At 36.0% G+C, this 20,949-nt stretch overlaps 1 long non-coding RNA gene across 1 annotated transcript in view; it reads right to left on the bottom strand.

The window, feature by feature from the left end:
• LOC105097232 (uncharacterized) overlaps positions 1-20,949 on the bottom strand; it is a 474,053-nt gene that overhangs the window by 80,260 nt on the left and 372,844 nt on the right. The window contains exons 3-4 of the long non-coding RNA XR_837910.3: positions 1,186-1,372; positions 155-248 (exon numbers count right to left, since the gene is read on the bottom strand). This is a non-coding gene — a long non-coding RNA (uncharacterized LOC105097232). The remainder of the gene's footprint in view (positions 1-154; positions 249-1,185; positions 1,373-20,949) is intronic.

Genomic DNA, 20,949 nt, shown 5'->3' with positions numbered 1-20,949 from the left:
ACTAAGTCTGGAAAACTGCTGTCATGTCAGAATTCTGCCTTTCTCATGCCTCTCTGTGACTAACACAATTGCTAGGAGCTCTGAAGAGAGATGGCCTGGGTTCAAATTTCACCTCCCCTGGCTCCCTAGCCACGTGTTCTTGGGCCTCACTTACCTCTCTCTGCAGTGGGTTCACAGTGCTTCTCTTAGGCTTGTCACGAAGATAAGGTTAAATAATGTATGTGGAGTTCTTGGCACAGAGTCATCACCTAATAAATGAAAATGATGATCATAGTTGAATTCCAGATGCCTCAATATTTTTCTCAACCCTCCATTCTCACTTGCATTCAGATAACCTGAACTTTCTTTGCCTCTAACATAACCTTTTCCCTGATTCTCTTTTTTTGTCATTTTGACCCCCTATTTATCATACCAGTCTCTGGCTTCCCACTTTATACAGAATAGCTTTCCATTTCTGATTTTCTATTGAATGAAATCAACATTCTTTAGTCTAGCATGCAAGAACACTTGTGATCTAGACCAATGTTCTTTTCCAAATTTATTTGTTACATTTCTATTACCTGTAACTTAAATCCAAACAACTTTAAATGTCTACTTTCTTTCCACGGTGCTATGTAAATTTCCCACATTCTTATTCTCTCTTGCATGTTCTCCCTGCCAGTATCTCCATACCCATGATGGAGCTCAAGTCTTAGGTCTTTATTCCCTCATCATCTGGGAGTCTTATGGAGTGCCTCATTTTTCATCTTCACAATGTTGTGGTATCTGTATTTTCTTTACTAGGGGGTCTGGATCTCAAACATGATTAAGTTATTTATCTCTTTAGTAACGTAAGATCTGGGACTCAAATCCAGAGCTTACGAATTGAAATCCAGATTCTTTCTTTCTTTCTTTCTTTCCTTTCTTTCCTTTCTTTCTTTCTTTCCTTTCTTTCCTTTCTTTCTTTCTTTCTTTCTTAATTCCTGCAACCCACGGAGGGTAGATGGAGTGCATTCAAATTCAGCAAAACAATGTGACAAACCTGTATCTGATACCTCGAAAAAGCCTGATCCATGGGTCCTACTCTGATTCATGCTATTTTTAAACAAAACAGTGAATTCAGTTTGCCAGGACTGAGTATCAGCCTCTACATGCCGCTCACGTTACCCCCGACGAGGAAGAACGGCCCCTCTGCAGGCTTCTCACCAGAGCGTCACAAGCCTGGGATGTAGAATCCACGCTGCCAACTCGCATAGAGGAATTGTGTTGTTCCTCTATAATTTGTTGACTTTCTCCCTGGAGTCTGTTATCTCTGGATGATTTTAGTCTTGAAAAGAAGACAGAGGCAGCAGCAGGCGTATGAATGTTTGTTGACAAATGCTGCTTTCTTGTTCTGTAACACACACACAAAAAAATACATAATTGACAGTTGCATTTTGCAATACTATGAAAAGAATTATTCTTGTTTAAGAGTAGAGAATATTGAGAAATTAAAAAAATATTGATTAAGAGTTTCTTAATCTGGGTGAGACAGGCAATAATTTACTAATGAATTTGACCTGCTATATTTAAAATTATTTATTTTATTTGGTTGCCAAAAGAGCTGAAGTATGAGTTACAGCTGTATTTATGCAATTTTTCTGTCTGTTCTAAATGTAGAAAATAAAATTAATTTATGTTAACTTTATATAAATTATATATTATTTATGAATTTATTATCAAAGAAAGTAATTAAAATTCAGTGTAAAATTGAGCAAGGTCAATTAATAATTTGGGAATATCAAAAGCAGAGACAGATTAATGCTTCACAAAGCCTGTGTACTAAAATACCTGTAAAGGACAGAAAAATATAAAATTGCAAAAGACTGGGGGGGAATCAACCAAAAGTAAACATACTAGCAAATAGTTCACCAGGTAGGAGATGTACAGAACTATAGAATTTAAAATCAGAAGCAGTGGGAAATACTTGTTTTGCTCCTGAGTAGACTCAAAATTGCAAAAATTGAAGCAGTCTTACTAGGAAACTCACAGCTTCCTTCACCTTCTGTCTCCCAGCTGAGAGTCCTAGAATTATCGATGACAAGAGAACTGAAAAACCATCCCTCTCCCTCGTTTTCGTTCAGTAAGAACAATATCCTTTTCTCTACCTCCCCATTTCACATCCATCAAAAGCTCTACATGGGTTTTCATCTCTGGATTGCAGCAAACACACATAAACACACACAAGTGTTAAATTAAGTATAGGTATATAGTGTTACTCATATTTTGGAGGGAGGGGGGACATGAAATGCTGTGTTTTTTTTTTTTTAAGTTTCCTAGTTTGGAAAGAATAGAGAAATAAAATTGATAGTAGTACATAATGGGAAATGTAGTTTTTGTGTGATCTGGGCCACTTTTTAGTGATCAAATCTATCAGAAAAGAACTTTGCTGAAACAAGCAAAAGTACTGTAGTTGAAATCTGTTTAATAGCACTGGTTTTGAAATCTATCTTATCCTTAAATTTTCTATATTCTAAGGTGAATTGGGAATAATGCCTATTTACAGGTTAATAGTGACCAAGGCTGAAGGGAAGCCTAGTTCTTCACTTGATAGCAAACATGGGTCTGTTATAGTCCTCAGATTGTTCAACAATCAGTAAACAAATAAATAAAATAATCCAAAGTGAAACATATGAAACATACTTCAGGACCAAGAAATATTTAATACCATCCTTGATAGCTCAAATAATAAAAATGCCACTGAAAATTATTTTTCAATAAGAAACCAAAAAAAAAAAAAAAGAATTGATTTTGTAGTCTCAGTATGATGCACTTGTACATGAACCACAAATGACACTTGCTTAGAACTGTGCCTGGAACATGGTAAGCATTCAGAGAATTGTAACTATTGTTACTAGAAACAAACAAGACATTACATAATGTGAAAAGAGTCAAACCATCATGAAAGTCTAGCTATCATGAGCACATGTGCACCTAACAGAAGCCAAAAATATGAAGCAAAAACTCATGGAAATAAAACATGGAATACACAATTCAATGATAATACTTGAAAACTTCAAAACCCCACTTTCAATAATGGAATACATGTTAGTGGTCCCAAACAGATGCATAAAGCAGCTTAGCTGGTAGTGGGAAAGTGGGTTAATAGAGTAGAGGTTCTTCACGATTTCCTGTTCTGAGAGAAACAATACTAGCTTTAATTAGGACTGAAAAAGAAACCACACACTGCAAAATAATAACTAGGGAGGTGATCTCTTTCCTCTAATATAATGATACCATTTGAAGAGAGCCACAGTAGATTAACAGTTTTTACCCCTTTTATTCACTCCTTCCCAGTGGTGAGTTTGAGGATATGTGTTAGACATGACAGTGCCCTTCAAATACGTCCACGTTCTAATCCCTGGAACTCGTGAGTATGTTCCCTTATATGTCAAAAGACACTTTTCAGATATGATTATTTTAAGGATCTTGAGATGGGAAGATTATCCTGGATTATCCAAGAGATCAGAGTAATCACAGGGTCCTCATAAAAGGCAACCAAGAGGTGTCAAAGAGGGAGCAGACAATGTGATGAGAGAGGCAGAGGATGGAATGATGAACTTTCGAAGCTGAAGGAAAGGGGCCGCAAGCGAAGGCATGCAGCTGGCTCGCAGAAGCTGGAAAAGGCAGGGACGTGTGTTGTCCCTAGAGCCTTCACAAGGAACGTAGTCTTGCCGACACCTGGATTCTAGGACCTCTGAACTCCAGAACTGTAAGATAACAAATAGGGGATGAAGTATTCAGCTAATAAGTTTGTGATGATCTTTACAGAAATAAGAAGCTAATTCAGGAAGATTGTATCATGTCTGTCCCTTCTCTCTGTTCTTTTTACCTCTTTGTGATCTGCCTTCCTGCAGAGAACATATGTTCTGTTCTGCTCTTTTAATGAAATTTATTTTTCAGGCAGATGACCCTGGAAATCATTGATTTTTAAATCCTGCCAGGGACAGTGATTAGATAAGTATGTCCAATTTAGGGTTAAAATATTATCGATACTATTTGGCTAACAGACTTAATGCCATGTTCTTCAACACAGGCATTGTAAGTAACAAGTTGATTTTTCGTACATATCCATTTGACTCCAGTATCTGTTTCTCACTTTGTTTCCAATTCAGAAGGGTGAAAAATGATGCCATCTATTTCAGCTCTCTCAAACTCCTGCAGTAACCTCACTGGTTAGCTAACTGTTAACATAGTTGGTGACCTTGAGCAAGTGACTCAAACTATCCATGTCTTTGTCCTTATCTCTAAAATATGACTAATAATTTCTTGCATCTTAGAGTTGTTACAATGGTGAAATACATTGATGTTTGTAAAGTACTTAAATTAGTGCCCGCCATACAGAAAGTACTCCATCAATGCTGACTACCTGCTCTTAGACTGTAAAGTCTTAGAGAGCTTCTTTAATAACTATCTTTTATAGGCTTATATCATAACACATGAACTAAGTCCTCAGTAAACAAGACTGAAAGATGATTCCCTTTAGCACTCAGTAGTTCTAAATAGCTAAATCTCTCAGAAATGCTTTTATTTTATAAAATGTTTCAAATACATCTCTTCCCACCTGCCAATTTAGCTCACTTGAGTGGAAAAGGAAACTCAAAAAGTATCAAGCCTGAAGGAATATTATCCAATTTTTATTTCCTCTTCACTACCATCAGTGCTCAGTCTGACTTAAAAATAATGATTCACTGGAATCATGGCCATAGTTACTTTCAGCTTTGAGTATGCAGTGGGGGAAAAAGCAGGAAAAAAACTAAACCTAGCTAAGAAAGCATACCAGAAGAAAATATTTTGGAAAGAGGACAAACCAAGGTTTTCAGATAGCCATCAGCTGCTTTATGTTCTTAAATATCAAATAATACATTTTAAAAATCAGTTATCTGCTTAAACGATAGAAATGTTTTTCTTTTTCTGCCTTATGTTTACTGACATATCAATTTGAAGATCATGAGGTAGAGGTAATATCTTAATCACTGGAATTATGATTTTAACGTATTATTGAACACAGTGTGACAGACAGAATGTTTATGTCGGGCAAATATAGCTAAAGCTGTTCAAGAGCAGAGTGCCTCAAAACAGTGCAATTGCTCTGGATAGCTGTCTCTTTGCATAAAAATCATAGATGATTATCAACCTTCTCTGTCCTTGTCATGCTGACACTACCGATAGCATAATATTAATAATATACACATTGTAGATCTTGAGGTTGTTTGAGAGTGAATTACAGACCTGGAAGGACCTCACAGGGTCATCCTAAGTACAGCTGTTCTTTTATGTCATCTCGAGCCCTTGCCTTAGGAAAAGCTTTCCAAACAACTTCTATTTCTCTTGTTTGATAGAAGGTCAGGAAATAAGCAGGGTTCTCTCTACGTATCTGTTAACAGAACTCTGGATCCTGTTTTACAGCTAAAAATTTAACTTATTTTGACAGCTTTTTCAACATAAGTTTAGGAATTTATTTATTAGATACTCTAGAAAGGATGCTATTATCCAGTGATTGTTTAACATAATCTTTTTCATATTTTATTTCAGTACAACAAATTTTAAGAGACTAACCAGATTTGAGATGGCACTGGAATTTTTTGTTTCACTGAAAATTCATTTGAATAAGAGACTGTGTGTATGTATGTATCCCCTCCTCCAAAATAGTACAGTACCAGTATTTACTAAAGCAGAAATCAAACTAAGATACTTAAGATGAAGAATTTTCTCACTGATGCAAAGTAACAAAACAATCTAAGATTGTTGGTGGTAGTTGACTGACATGTCTCTATATTTGGCTAACTGATGGGAATATTGGTAGATGGGATAAATTAATGATAAATGGCAATCTTCTTCCTCTGTTGAGTGACTCAAATCCTCTTCCTCAGTTTTGAGCAGTTGCAAAATACATTAGAACAATTTTCCCTCCTTTTCTCATCTATCAACTTCACTCACACATCTAATGCTTGAGAAATACAGCAATTCCCAATGTATCTGTGAAGTCAATGTTGCGTCAACATCCATATGATAAACTGGACAGGTGACTTGTGAGCAGGATCTGAAGACTACAAGGTGGAACATCTCTTTGTTGAAATAAACTTGCACTTATGCATGGTGAATTCTACTCTGGTTAAAATCATTATGTTTAACTGATGGTAAGAAATATATGATGGCTCAAATGAGTTATGTTATCTAAAGTAATATTTTTCCTCAGCTTTACTCTTCTTTTTGTTCAACATACTTTTGACTCAAACCTTTTCACTTTAAGTCAGTTTCCTGCAGCTGGTGTTCGTAAGAGATTTTCTAACTTTTTATATTGTTTTAAAGTCTTTTTATAATTTACATGTAGTTGGCATGGAGTAGTTTATCACAAACTTCAGAGGCACAGCAAGTTTGTTGAACTTTCACTTTAATCAAGATACATTTACTCATGAGAATCAGGAAGAAATCCTGAAGGTAGTTGTCTACGGAGTTGGGAGGTTTCTTTCAGGTATCATTTGACTGTTTAAATCTAGCAGGTTTGCATAACTAATCCCACTCTTGCTATAACAGGCTTAGATTATGAAGGAGTTTTATGGAAAGCTATTGGAAACTGTTTTCACCACAGCTGAAAGAAACATTCCAAATCTCTGCCTTTATATGACTGCGAAAAAAATAAAAATAAATAATAATAATATGGGCTAGTTCATTCATTGATTCAGTAGCTAGTAAAGACTGCATCTGTATAATTGCAGAATTTGCAAATAAGAAATCTCATTTTCTTATACTGACTCCAATTCACCCTGACTGATTCCTAAATCAGTCTTCCTCTTCACCAGATGCCTGCCACCTTATTGCCATATATGTCCCAATCAGCTGGTATTTACATTTTAGACTCGTAAATCCTTGACAGCATTTTATCAATGTATTGCAGGTAGCATGGTGCAATGTGAACCTTAGGATTATCTAGAATGACTAACTTCACCTTATGACACGGCCTCTCCTAACTCTCCTTTCTGTGTATTTAATGTAGCTACTCTTCCATGTTATTGAGCCCCTTGGTCCCCTAATCTATCCTTTTTCCTCAGTCTAATGCCCATCCCTTTTTAAAAACCCATTTTCTCCCTGCTAACTTTCACATACTGACTAATCCATCCAGCTCCCATTGGTAATCATTCAACCCAGTACGCTCTGTTCCCTTGCTTGCATGTGTTTTATGCAGGACTTCCTTTGAAAATTACAAACCTGAAACAGTCTACACTTCAATTTCCACATTTTGAGAAATCTCAGATCTAGCGCTTGATCAAACTATATCCATGAATTTCCAGACCTTTATTTTCATTTTCCCAGTGAACAGTCCCACCTTTATGTTTCACAGACATTGAGAAATCAACATATTCAAAATGTTTCCCCTCCATACCGTCTTCTCTTACATCTCTACCTTTGGTTAAGGGAAGGAAGCATTCCCAGTTGTAACTGACCACAAAGTACTACCTATCACAATAAACTCTTATTAAAGAAATGGCATTTTAGAGCCTCTGTTTATGTGTTTACGTATAATTTATTCCAGTTGAATTTGCCATTCAAGCCCTTATAATACTTGTGACATTATACAAATATTCTGAAATGTATGTCATATGTTTCCAATGAATAATAGCAGTAATTCAAGCAATTTAATATTATATATTGCTTAGAAATAAGAGTAAGGAATTGCATTTAAATAAGAAAGTCAGTTATATTAAGGAGACTCCCAAATCATTACCATCTTCTTGACTTTGCATAACATATTTATCATAGATATTATTTACATTTTTCTTTTATAATACAATTCTAGAAGAGAGGCTTTACACTGAAATACATTCATTTTCTAGAAAAAGTGTGTATCGATTTTGACAAACCAGTCTGAGACATGTTCAGAATTTTAAATAACAAATAATATTTTTTCTAAGCATTTATAAAAAAATACATCTCTCAAGTCTCATTCTCCTTGCTGAAGATTAGTCTTCGAAGAAGAGAGAATACTCCTCCCTAAAATAATAATTTTGTATTTTTAATTTACTTCATATTTTGATTAATAATCCCATAAGTTAAAAAAATTAAATCAGCTTTTATCTTTAAAAAGAAAGCTATAAAATTTTATATATATATAAAATATATATATAATCTATAAGATATATATATATATACACACACACACACCCCCCAAATATAATGATTAACTGCTGTCATATCAAACTTAGAAAATCTTTTAACTCTCATTCCATTAATACAAATGCAGGAAGCAATAAAACTCTCAAGGACTTTAAGTTTTTGCCTTTTAATTTTCCTTATGTTCTGTGACTTTAATATCCTACATCATTTTATGAAAGAACTGTGTCCCCTAAATCATTTTTCAGATATTTTACTTCTAATGAAAAGGCGCATAGCTATCATTTAACAATAGCTTGAAGGTATGGTAACTCAGATCATGGGCAGTAAAGTTGAAAGCGGTAACATCTGTTAATTTCCATATATATGTTAGGCACATAGTGCTTAAGATACACGACAGTGATCCCTTTGAGTTCTTGAATTTTGTGTCATTCACTGAAACAACCTAACACTGATTTGTGCAACACTGTTTAATCTACTAGAAACAGCCTATTTTCTTTCCATGATGGATGCTTTCCTTCCAATACAATTTCTGAGCTTCAAACAGGAAACATAATGTTGCCCTGGATGCTATCTTATGTTCTAGAAAAAGCAAATGATGCTAAATTCATGTCCAGAAATGGTACAACAGTACGACTATCATGTAAGGACCCTGTGTATTCAGTCAGCCAGCTGGCTTTGCTGTTCACTAGCAGGGTGACCTTTGGCAAGTTGCTTAACTTCTTAACTTAAAATTGGGATAGAGGAAGAAATGACGGCTAAGTAGGAGGATGGGGAGTCATCTCCCCCCATGAATACATCAAATATGTATCTACATGTGGAACAATTCTCACTGAAAACTAACTGGAAACTGGCAGAAAGACTCAGGTACATTCAAGGCTGTAAGAAAGCTGCAAAAGGAATCAGGTGAGAGAAGTGATCAGGTTGGAACCTGTGTCCTTGGGACGGGACTCAGAGGAAAAGGGAGAAACACAGGTAGAGTCACCCTGGGGCGCCCCAGTCCTGGGTCTCACACAGGTAAGACGAACACACTTGTCTGGTTGGGCAGCCACAGGGACTAACAGGAGGGCTGTGGGAAGCCCGGACTCTCCTTGTGAGGAGCTGGCTGTTGCGAGACAGGGCAGAGGGCAGAAGGAGGTCTGCCCTAGAGGCGGCCAATTTCTCATGACTGCGAAGGCACAAGCCCCCAGCCTGAGCTGAGCAAATGCTCCAGCCCTGCTTACTTCACCTTGCAGCTCCCCAATGGAGTGATGCTGCCACAACGAGAGAGCGAGCTTGACCGTGAGACAAAGAGACAACTTAGACCCAGGGCTGCACCTGAGTGTGGCTAGGGCAGTCACTGCTGACCCTTACACAGGCAGCACATTGGGGTGGTCCCAATCTCCGACAGCAGCTGGACCACCGTAGTCCACACCCTGTTACATGCCAAGAGACCACACAGGCCCCGCCTGCCCTGCGAGGTGGCTCCACTACGGGGCAGGGGCAGGTGCAGCAGAGGCTGGGGGTAGTCATCGGCTGTGAGGGACAAAGGAGACTGAGAGGAGCGGGGGCTGCCAATGCTGGCACGTGAACAGGCAGCACATCAGGGCAGCCTAGATCTCTATATGCGTCCAGCCACAGTAGCCCATGCTCTGTCATGAGCCAAGAACCTGTAGGGACCCTCTTGCTTCATCATTGCTCCCCTCTGGAGCAAAGGGTACTCGTGCAGGGACAGGGGAGAGCACACACTTAAAAGTGAACAGAGCCAGCTCAGACCCAACCCTCAGGGAGGGCTTCGGCTCCAGCAACTTAGGGTCTGATCTCACCCTCAATAGGGTATTGACAGCCCCTGAGCAGAGGGGAAGACCCTTCTTCCACCTGACTCAGGCCATAGCCCCTCCATCTCCAGCCTCACCTCCTATTAAGGTGATAATTGCCATCACACCCTGAGGAACAAGATACCTTCTGTTCATATCAAATCCAGCTCTCCCACCAAAACCACTGGGCAAACACAATTGTATAAGAATACTTTCACATAAGGACATCACTTCAAAGCCACAACAGGTAACTATTTCACCTAAAAATTTATATGGAACTACGAAAGATCCTGAATTGCCAAAGCAATCTTGAGAAAAAAGAACAAAGCTGGAGGTATTTCACTTCCTGACTTCAATTACAGAGCTACAGGAACCCAACCGCATGGTACTGGCACAAACACACACACACAGATCAAAGGAACAGAACAGAGAGCCCAGGAATAACTCACACACCAATGGTTAGTTAATTCATGACAAAGGAGGCAAGAATGTTCAATGGAGAAAAGACAGTTCATTTACCTGGGAAATAATTTGCTGGGAAAACTGGACAGCTACATGCAAAAAGAATGAGATTAAAATATTTTCTCATACCATATACAAAAATAAACTCAAAATAGATTAAAAATCTAGATGTAAGACCTGAAACCATAAAACTCTTGGAAAAGAATATAGAACAAATGGACAAGCTTTTGCACAACAAAGGAAACCATCAGCAAAATGAAAAGACAAAAAGACAACCTATGGAATGGGAGAAAATATTTGTAAATATGACTGATAAAAGGTTAATATTGAAAAAATGTAAACAGCTCATACAACTAAAATTTAAAAAACAACCTAATTAAAAAACAAGCAGAAGACTTGAATAGACATTTTTCCAAAGAAGATATACAAATGGCCAACAGGTACATGAAAAGATGCTCTACATTGCTAATTATTAGTAAAATACAAGTCAGAACCACAATATGATACACCTGTCAGAATGGCTATCATCAAATATTTACAAATAACAGATATTGGCAAGGATGTGGAGAAAGGGAACTCTGGTACAGTGCTGGTCAGAACGTAGTTTGGTGCAGCCACCATGGAAAACAATATGGAGGTTTCTCAAAAAACTAAAAATAGAACTAACATATGATCCAGCAACTCCACTCCTGGGTATATATTTGAAAAAGATGAAAACATTTATTGAAAAAGATACATGCACCCTAATGTTCAAAGAAGCCTTATTTACTATAGCCAAGATAAGTGCCCATCAGCAGATGAATGGATAAAGAAGATGTGGTATACACACACACACACACACACAATGGAATATTAGTCATAAAAAAGAATGAAATTCTGCCATTTGCAACAATGTGGATGGACCTGGAGAGTATTATGCTAAGTGAAATAAGTCAGACAGAGAAAGACAAATACTGTATGTTGTCACTTATATATGGATTCTAAAACATAAAACAAACAAGTTTATATAAATAAACAGAAACTAACTCACAGATATAGAAAACAAACTAGTGGGTTATGAGTAGGGAGAAAGGTGGGAGGGGCAGGTTGAGGGAATTCAGAGTTAGGAACTACTATGTATAAATTAGATAAGCAACAAGGATATATTTTACAGCACAGTGAAATACAGCCATTTTTAAATAATTTTAAATGGAGTATAATCTATAAAAATATTGAATCACAAAAATTAATTCAAATATAATTGAATAAAATCGAGATAATAGTATTCATTTCATAATCTTGTAAGAATTAATGTGTTTATATAAACTGTTTAGAATAATGCAGAGCACATAATGCTTAATAAATATTAGTTAATACTAAATTTTAAAATCTTTATAAAGGAAAAAAATGAGCCATGTATATATATTTCAACTTACGTAATTTCTCATTTGCCCCACTCTAACAGCCAAGCAGCCCACTTGAGGAGATATGAGTGTCCGGATTTTTTTGAACATGTTGCTGTTGTTGTTTGGTGGGGGTAGGGGAGGAGTGGGAGTAGGTAGAGCTGAGAAGACTACATCTTACTGGTGACCCTAAGAAGTAACTTTAAATTAGATGATTCAGCTCAAAATGCTTCTTTCCAACACGCATAAATTGTGGGCAATGACTCTATTCTTCATCTATATTTCTTTCAGAACAAGCTTTGTTTTTTTATTCTTTTCTAGCTTGTAAATAAACCAAACCGGTTAGAGAAGAGGGTGGAATAATTATCCACAGATCAAGCCAGGAATAGTATTATCACAAGTTGTCTGTGAATGGGCTGTCTAAATTACCCCAGGAAATTTACAGCTCAGCTCATGGTCCTAGGTACAGATGGTAACACACTGAATGGCTAAAAAAAGGAGATTATGGACTGCAAATGGTGGCTTCCGTATCTAAAGCTAGGAGTGAAATACAGGGTGGACAATGAAAGGCAGTTCAAGGCATAATTTGTGGATCGGTAGGAGTAAGATAATGGTGTCGTTTAAGTCAACACATTTTACTCACCAAGTGCTAAACTAACTCCTTTATTGCCTTCAGCTTTAGTAGATTAAAGTCCTTATCTCCTATATGACAGTATCTCCTATATGACAAAGCATAGAATCAAAAGCTCCTCAAGTTAAACTGTAAAATCTGCCACTGTCAAGGAAAAAAAACAGACGATCCAAGCAAAAGTGCACAGTGCTTGATAATGTTAAAATAATTAAACAAGGAAGCTATTAGCGTGAGGTAGCTGTTAATGCCGTGGAATCTTGTACATGATTAGATGTATAGTAATAGTGTGTTCTCCACTTATTTATGCCTGTTTAATTCCAATGTTTTTGATGTATTAGTGCAGCCAAGAATATTTCCATTAACATTCCAGTAGATTGTATCATATATACTGGATTTCAAGTTGACTATATTTTGAACCTATTGTAACAGCTTTATTGAGACATAATTTACTTGCCATTTAATTTACCCATTTAAACTGTATAAATCAGTGATTATTAGTATATTCACAGATATGTACAAGTATCACCACAGTTAGTTTTAGAACATCTTAGTCACCTTAAAAAACAAAATCCATACCATATAGTTATTCTCTCGCCATTTATTCTGTCGTATCATCAACCCTAAGCCACCACTGTCTCTACAGATTTGCCTCCTCTGGGCTTTGTACATAAATGGAATAATATGATATGCGGGCTTCCATGACTGGCTTCTCTCTCTCAGCCTAATGTTTTCAAAGTTCATCCACATTATAGCATGTATCAGTGACCCATTGCTTTTTCATGGAATTATATATTCCATTGTATGGATCTACATTTTTTTATATCTATAAATTAATGGGCATTTAGATTGTTTACACTTTTTGACTATTAGAAATAATACTGCTATAAGCATTTATTACAAGTTTTGGGTGGACATACATTTTTATGTCTCCTAGGTGTATATGCAAAGGAATGGAATTGTTGGGTCATATGGTCATTTTATGTTTAACCATTAGAAGAACTGCCAGAGTGTTTCCCAAAATGGTTGCGCTATTTTACATTTCAACCAGCAGAGCTTGAGAGTTCCAATTTCTCTATATCCTCACTAAAATTTATTATTTGAAATTTTGAGTTTAGCCATCCTATTGCATGTCAAGTGGCATCTCATTGTGAATTTGGTTAGCACTTCTCTGATGACTAATGATGTCTAGCATCTCTTCATATGCTCTGTGTCTTATTATAGACATTATAAGAGATGTCTATGCAGATCCTTTGCTCATTTTTAAACTGAATTGTGTATCTTTTTTATATTTAAATGTGAGAGGTTTTTTTTTTATATATTCTAACTGCAAGTCCTTTAACAGACATATTATTTGTAACTATTTTCTCCCATCCTGTAGGTGGTCTTTTAATAGTGTTCATTGAAGCAGTAAAGTTTTAATTTTGATAAATTCCAACTTCTCTATTTTTTTGTTGTTGTTCTTTAAAAGCTCAAAAGTTTCATCCCTATGTTTTCTTCTAAGAGTTGTAGTTTTAGCTCTCACATTGGGGCTTTTGAGTTAATTTTTGTGTATGGCGTGAGGTAAAGGGGTCCAATTTCATTCTCTGGCATGTGGTTTTCCAACTGTCCCATTACCATTTTTTGAAAAGATCATTTTTTCCCCCATTGAATTCTGGTAGGACCCATAGACACATGCTTATTAATGAGATCTCAATCCTATTTAATTGATCTTTAAGTCTATTTTCATGCCAGTACCACACTGGCAAGCATCACTATCCTGACTAATACTTCTCTGCAGTAAGTTTTGAAATAGGAAAATGTGAGTTTTCTTATTTCGTTCTTTATCAGGATTGTTTTGACTATTCCAAGTCTCTTGTAATTCCATGTGAATTTTAAAACCAGGTGATCAATTTCTGTAACAAATCCAGCTGACTGGTTGGATTACTTTGGTGAAGTTTATTTCTCCCATGCAGTATAAAAGTCTTTGACATTGTTTCTCAGGGGACATAGCGTTGGGTATGCCCCCAGTCACTTTGGGATAACATCGCCTTCAGCAAGACTCTTTTCTTATCCAGACCCATCTGTTAAGTGGTACTAATTACTGGCTCGTTGTCTATCGTTCACAACAATGCTGTGGAACAAAAGTTGTTCAGACCAATTCAATCAAACTCAGACTCTTTTAAAGAGATAGTCTTTTGGTTAGTGTTTGATATTTGTCTTCACCCATAAAGGCTTCTCCCTGCTGTTTCTTTCCTCATTTGTCTCTTGCAGATAAGCCTGCCTACAGCCTATATCCTCAGTGAATCGATCTCATCCCTGTCTTTCATGACAGTCTCCACTATTTTTGACTGCCCTTAGATTTAAACTTCTCCAAATTCTGTTGCAAATTAAGTTACTTTCTTTAAAAAGAGATTAAGAGCTCTCTGCAATATGGCCTGTGCTTCCCTGGGCAAAAACTTTGGGCCATGGCTCTCATGCTGAGGGTGGGAGAATGGTACACTTCTCTCTGAGTGACACTCAATTTAGGAACAGGACATTTTGTTGGAGTGGGAGAGCATCAACTCCAGGTCTCCTTTGCTTCCCACTCCTGATGTGGAATTCCTGCTCCATAAGTCAAGGCAAGAGAGAATAGGACCCTAGTCACCTCAGTGCTGTCTCATCCATGGTAGAACCTTTATCTCATAAGTGAGGACTGGGTGGGAGAAGACATCCCCCAGTATCGCTGTTCCACATTTCTAGAACTAAACTTCAAAAATAAGTAGCTAGGGGCAGCAGGAGAAAATATGATGTCTAGGTTCTTCTAAATAGTCCTCTAACTAGGACCTGTAGGTAGTGGGGGCTCTTATGTGCTTGGCTGTGTCAGTATGGAGTTCGAGTTTCCATCTCACTCACCTGAGAGAGGGGAGAGACGGAGTGAGTCTTAGTTCAACAATCACAGACTCTTACTCTTCTTACTGAGCTTTAGCAGATTTTCTTGAATACATATTTCTTTATTTGTTATATGTCCTTAAGACCATTTCCAGAGATTTTAATGGTTGGGATTTTACTTTTAATAATTTTCACCAGTTTCACTGCAGAGCATGTCCACGGAGCTCCTCACATTGCCAGACTAGAAATCCTTTCAAGTTTTGAGTTTTGTACTAACAGAAAGTCTATAAGGAATGCATTGAAAATACTGTTTGCAGACTGACGCATTATATTACTTAATATTGTTTAAAAATGTGATTTAGATAACCTTTTTCTATCAAGAATTTTAAAATTGTTGTTGTATTTTCCTTTATTGTGAATTTAATATTAATATCATAATTGAACATGAGCCAAGAGATGTTCTAGCATTTTTGTTGCATATTGTTTTATAGCATGAAGTAGTTGCTATTAAGTTTTGAATATATTACTACTACTCAATTTCAAAATATATGTCAATACTTTTCATACAAATACTGAAAATTACCTGGATACTTTAAAATAAAATAAGTCCCTGCTCTGCCTCCTTTTTAAAAATAACCTACCTAGTTCAGAATTTCCCAAACAGAAATCCTATTATGGTCACTGAACAATTTCCAATGTTTCAAAAATAATTTAGCTACCTAATAACAGCATCAGGTTGCTTTGCTTTGGGATACAATTATTTTAATTAAGCTTACACATAGAAGTTATTGAAAAAAGAAAGGAGATCAGCTTAGCTATTAAGAATATTATTCCCATTTCTGAAATTCATTGTGTGGTAGGGAACAGTAAGGAAAGAAATATTTGTCTTGTCTATCATCTTAATTTTCTCCTTATGTTTTCTCCTATTGTTGAAAAAATATATTTATACAATGAAGAATGCAGGTTTTTCTAGTTCCTCCTGCCTTACTTTTACAAAATATATATATATTTTAAACATAATTTGTATTTATTGAGAAATTTGGTACTAAAGAGTCAAGAGAGAAATGAGATTTTTAAAAAATATAACCACTTAAAAATAAGATTTTATAACCATTTGCATTTCTCTTCAAATAATGCAGTTTGGAGAAAAACTTGGCAAGTACTTCTTGCGGAGATGACTGCATTCTTTTTCCTGCTGATTTTATATTTCAGTGGGAATTTTATTAGTATTCTTTGGGAGAAAGTGATGGGGGGGGTCTGAAATGATTAACTGATATATTCTGGTGTCAAAAAGGGAACTGAAATCAGATGATTTTTACTTTAAAATAATCTGCCGGAGAAGGATTTATCATTCTCTGGAGATACTCTCTCCAGAGAATCCAGATGTGTCAATATTTGAAACTGGAAGTGTGTTCTCCTAATCTATCTTAAGGGATATATTTAGTGGATTCATTTTCTCCCCTTTTTATACAAATTACGTTTTTTGAACTTTCACTCTCATCTATATTTCTACTAAATTATTTATAATTAATTTTCATAGGAAAAATGATTGTTGATTACTATTTTCCTTCCTGTCCTGTCATCATTTTAATTCACTTTACTGTTAGTTCCAGGTGACTGGTACTTGTTTACTTAAGAAGAGCTTGCCTCCTAAGGATTTAGTTGTTTCTTAGTCTAGATTAATATCAGCACTAATCGATAATTAATGTGGAAATTACTTACAATTAATAAAATTCCTATTATTTTTCTATTCAATCACGTCCTTACCATTTCTTGAAATATTGATCCTAACTTAGTTGCTATAAATATACCCACAGTGCACGTGTGCACACACATGAGCTTTGTCTCATTGCATTTATGGAAATGTTCCAAAGCTATAGAATTTTAAAAAGTTACCATACTATTTTCAGAGTCCCCTGAAATTAAATATACAGGTTTTCAAGATGACTTTCTTTGATGCACGAACACCCCAGGAAATTTATATTAATATTAATATCCAGATATTAAAATATTTGCTATCTTCAGTTACACTTGCTAAAATTATAATGACTGTCAATCACTTAAGGAGTGATGTAATTCAGAGGTGATCCAGCATTCAAAGTGATGAACCTTTTCTCACAAATGTTAAGTAAAAATGTTTCAGTAGCAGCAAATAGGCATCACTGGAGTGTGTGAGCAGGTGTTATAACAGGACCATAGCTTACAGTTCATTTCAAAATAGAAAGTTACTTCTTAAAAATAATGTCCCCAGCTGTATTGGGCTCTTAGCTGCAGTGCTTTATCCTACATTCTCCTGCATTCAAATACATCATGTGTCTGCATTTAACCTGACTTTGGTACTTCCAAGATAATTATTTCCAAAACAAGCACGCACAGAGCTCTGTGATCAGGACATCAGGCTGCACACTGATTTAAGGTAGGTAGTCTTCTCTGAAGAAGCTTATTTGACAGAAAAACAGGCTATGTATAATCACAGTCTACAAAAAAAAGGCAGTGCCACTGACACTAACATTCATAATAAAAGTTATCATTTGTAGTATATTCTAAATATTTTACAAAGAATATTTAATACAATTCAATAACACATCTAGGTACATATTATAATACCCATTTTATAACTGAGAAAACTAGAGTTCAGAAAGATAAAAATAAGCTACTTAAATTCACACAACTAAGAAATTGCAGAACCTGAATTTAAATTCACTGTATTTCTCTCTATATACACTGCCATTCAGAGCAGAGTTCCGGTTTCTCCACTCTTTGTTTTACAATTCCTTTACTATCCCTGAAAATATTCCTGCCTTTCTTTTGAAAAATATAATGCCACTCTGAGGCAAATGCTATAAAACATCTTCCCGGTTTTCTCCCACATTCCCAATAGGTTTATCACTTTTGCGTGATATGCTTCTTTCACATCACACACCTGCCTAATTTATTTTCCACTGAATACCAGTGATGCCTTCTTCTTAGGACTCTTAACTAGCAGGACTGTAAGTCCACGGTACAACATCAAGTTAAGTAATTTACAACTAGTCATCTGAAACCCTGGGCTCTCTTAAAATACATGTTGATCTTGTGTTCCAAAGTGTGTTTTAGAAAACAAAATTACCATTTCCACATAGTCTACCACAGCACTATTGTCCTTCCTTCCTGCTGCCTTTCACATTAGCCTCTTCCTTCACATTCCTACTGCCACCACCTCTTTTAGACAATTGTTACGTAAAACATGGATAGTGACAATTGTTATGCAACTAGATTCTATTCATTTCTAGTTTCTTCTCAATGCAGTCCACCTCTGAACACTCTGTCAAGGCAGTCTTCCTGCAGTAACTTGAGGCGATCAGCAATATTCTATGTCTGTATTATCTCCAGCCTAACATCTAATCTCCTTCACTTGGTAGCAGATAAAAATTCAAATATTCAGTTAACATAAAAGAAAAAGTAAATGTCCATTAAAAAAGCAGAAATGAGAGGGAGTAGAAAAAACTTCTGGTTGAAATAAAAATCTGTGCCCTATTTTTGAAGCATAATAAACAAAATTTAGCAAATAATCAAAGTACAAAGCATTAGACCAAGATTCTTATAGACTGAATTGTGTCCCCTCCTTCAAATTCATATTTTGAAGTCCTAACCTCCAGTGCCTCAGATTATATTTCAAGATAAAGTCTTTAAGAAATAATTAAAATAAAATGAAGTCATCAGGATGGACCCTAATCCAGTATGAGTTATGTCCTTATGAGACAATGGGGTTAGGACACAGACACATACAAGAGGAAGACCACATGAAGACACAAGGAAAAGATGGCTATTTACAAGCCATGGAGAGAGGGCTGAGAAGAAACCTTCCCTGTTCTTGAACTTACAGCTACCAGAATTGTGAGAAATACGTATTTTTTGTTTCAGCTACCCAGACTATGGTTCCTTTTTATGGCAGCCTTAATAAATTAATACTAATGTTCACCTTGAAGGAGTTTATTATACAGAAAGACAAACCTGAGAGAAGACAAATGTGTTCACGATTGCCAACTGAGTACCAAGTGTAGTATTTTTAAAAAATATAAAATACTCCAAATACGCCTTTTTTGAAGTTAATCTTAAAGAGATACATTAGGTTGCCGCTATAAATAGAAAGAATGGAATATATGGAAAGGGATTTATTTTTGTTAATGGAAAAAACAAGCTTCAGAATAATACAAAAAATCTTAATTGCATACATTACAATAATAAAACACCTTCTAAAGTGATTTTGATTAATTTATTTGCATATTCTCTTGTGAAGGAAAAACTGGGCTGGTCTGACAAGATAACTCACAGGTCTAGGAATGTGAGAGAGAGGCTGGGCTGGGCTAACAAGTCTAAGTATTGGAATACTGATCTGAGTTCTGCTAGACTAACTTGTAAATCTAGGTTAATTAGTGTTGGTTTGCTGTTTATGTATTTTTGCTAGCCAGCTGGATTTTCAAAGATACATATCTGGCTTTGGAATGTTGGTTTGCTGCCTCCCCGCCTCCACTTTTGTGATGATGCTGCTGCTAAAGCTGTTCCATGCCTATTGGCCAAATACCCCAAGCTTGTACTTTACCCTATAAAACCTCATGTGCACATCTTGAAGGTGCTCAGAGCTTCGGAGCAGAAGCCCCTTCTGAGCCCGCCGGCGTAATACATCTGAGTACTCCAACCCTCCGAGTGGTGCTTGTTTCTTGACTGGCCTGTCGTTTCCATAACACTCTTGGACATCACAGTTTTTTAACAATGCCATATCTTATAATTCATTTCAAATTAGAAATTTACTTTTTAAAAATTGTGTCTTTCAAATGAATTGTTTCCCTTTTTAGCCTCTAGGAAGTTTGTTTTATTTGTTCTTACTGGTTATATGCTCTTGCTGGTTACATGTTTTTATTATACATAATCTTTCAAGTGACCTTAGATAAATTTTTCATTATTTTATAACCTTTTCCAAGTATTTTATTCCTCTACTCTTACGGTTTTTATTTTGACCAAAATTAACTTATTTTCCTTCTTAATCCTGAAATTACCCTGCCTTCTTCTACTGGGAAGATGTTAATTGAAAAGTTGAACATAACCTGAGGAAAATTGGAAGCACATGGCTGTTTTATTGCATTATCGACACTGTGTGTGATTTCTGAGTTACTGGTGCAATCAAAAAACATTAAGCAACTTGTTTATTTCCTTGATTCTAAACTGAGCACTGTAAGCTCCCCGAGGATGAAGACTCTATCTTTACTACCTTATGTCTAGCACCTTAAACAATGCTGGATATATGATTGAATAAATGAAGAAATAAATAAATTTTGTAGATATTTTCCACAAAGTTGACTAAGCAAATACTATATGCTTAGGACTAATATAGTTGATGTAGAAATATTTTTAAAGCAGTTTTTATAATTTTAAGAAAACAATTTTCTACCTCAATTGGGAGATATTTTTAATAGATATGAAAAAATAGTTGAGAAACTTAAAAGGGAAAAATAGGTCATTGAGGCTATGAGTGCTGAAGGACCTTGGTGTACAAACTGTGGTCCATGGAGCAGCAACACCAGCATCACTAAGGAGGTTGTCAGAAATGCAGCATCTCAGGCTGTATCCCAGACCTACAGAAATAGAACCTGTCTTTTCATAAGATCGGGTGATTTCTGTGCACATTCATATTTATGAAGTACTCCTAACAGATATTAAATAA

Source organism: Camelus dromedarius, chromosome 15, assembly GCF_036321535.1.
Source record: "Camelus dromedarius isolate mCamDro1 chromosome 15, mCamDro1.pat, whole genome shotgun sequence".
NCBI lineage: Eukaryota > Metazoa > Chordata > Mammalia > Artiodactyla > Camelidae > Camelus > Camelus dromedarius.
Note: the sequence above shows the minus strand (reverse complement) of the source record. Positions and strands in the feature narration are given on the sequence as shown.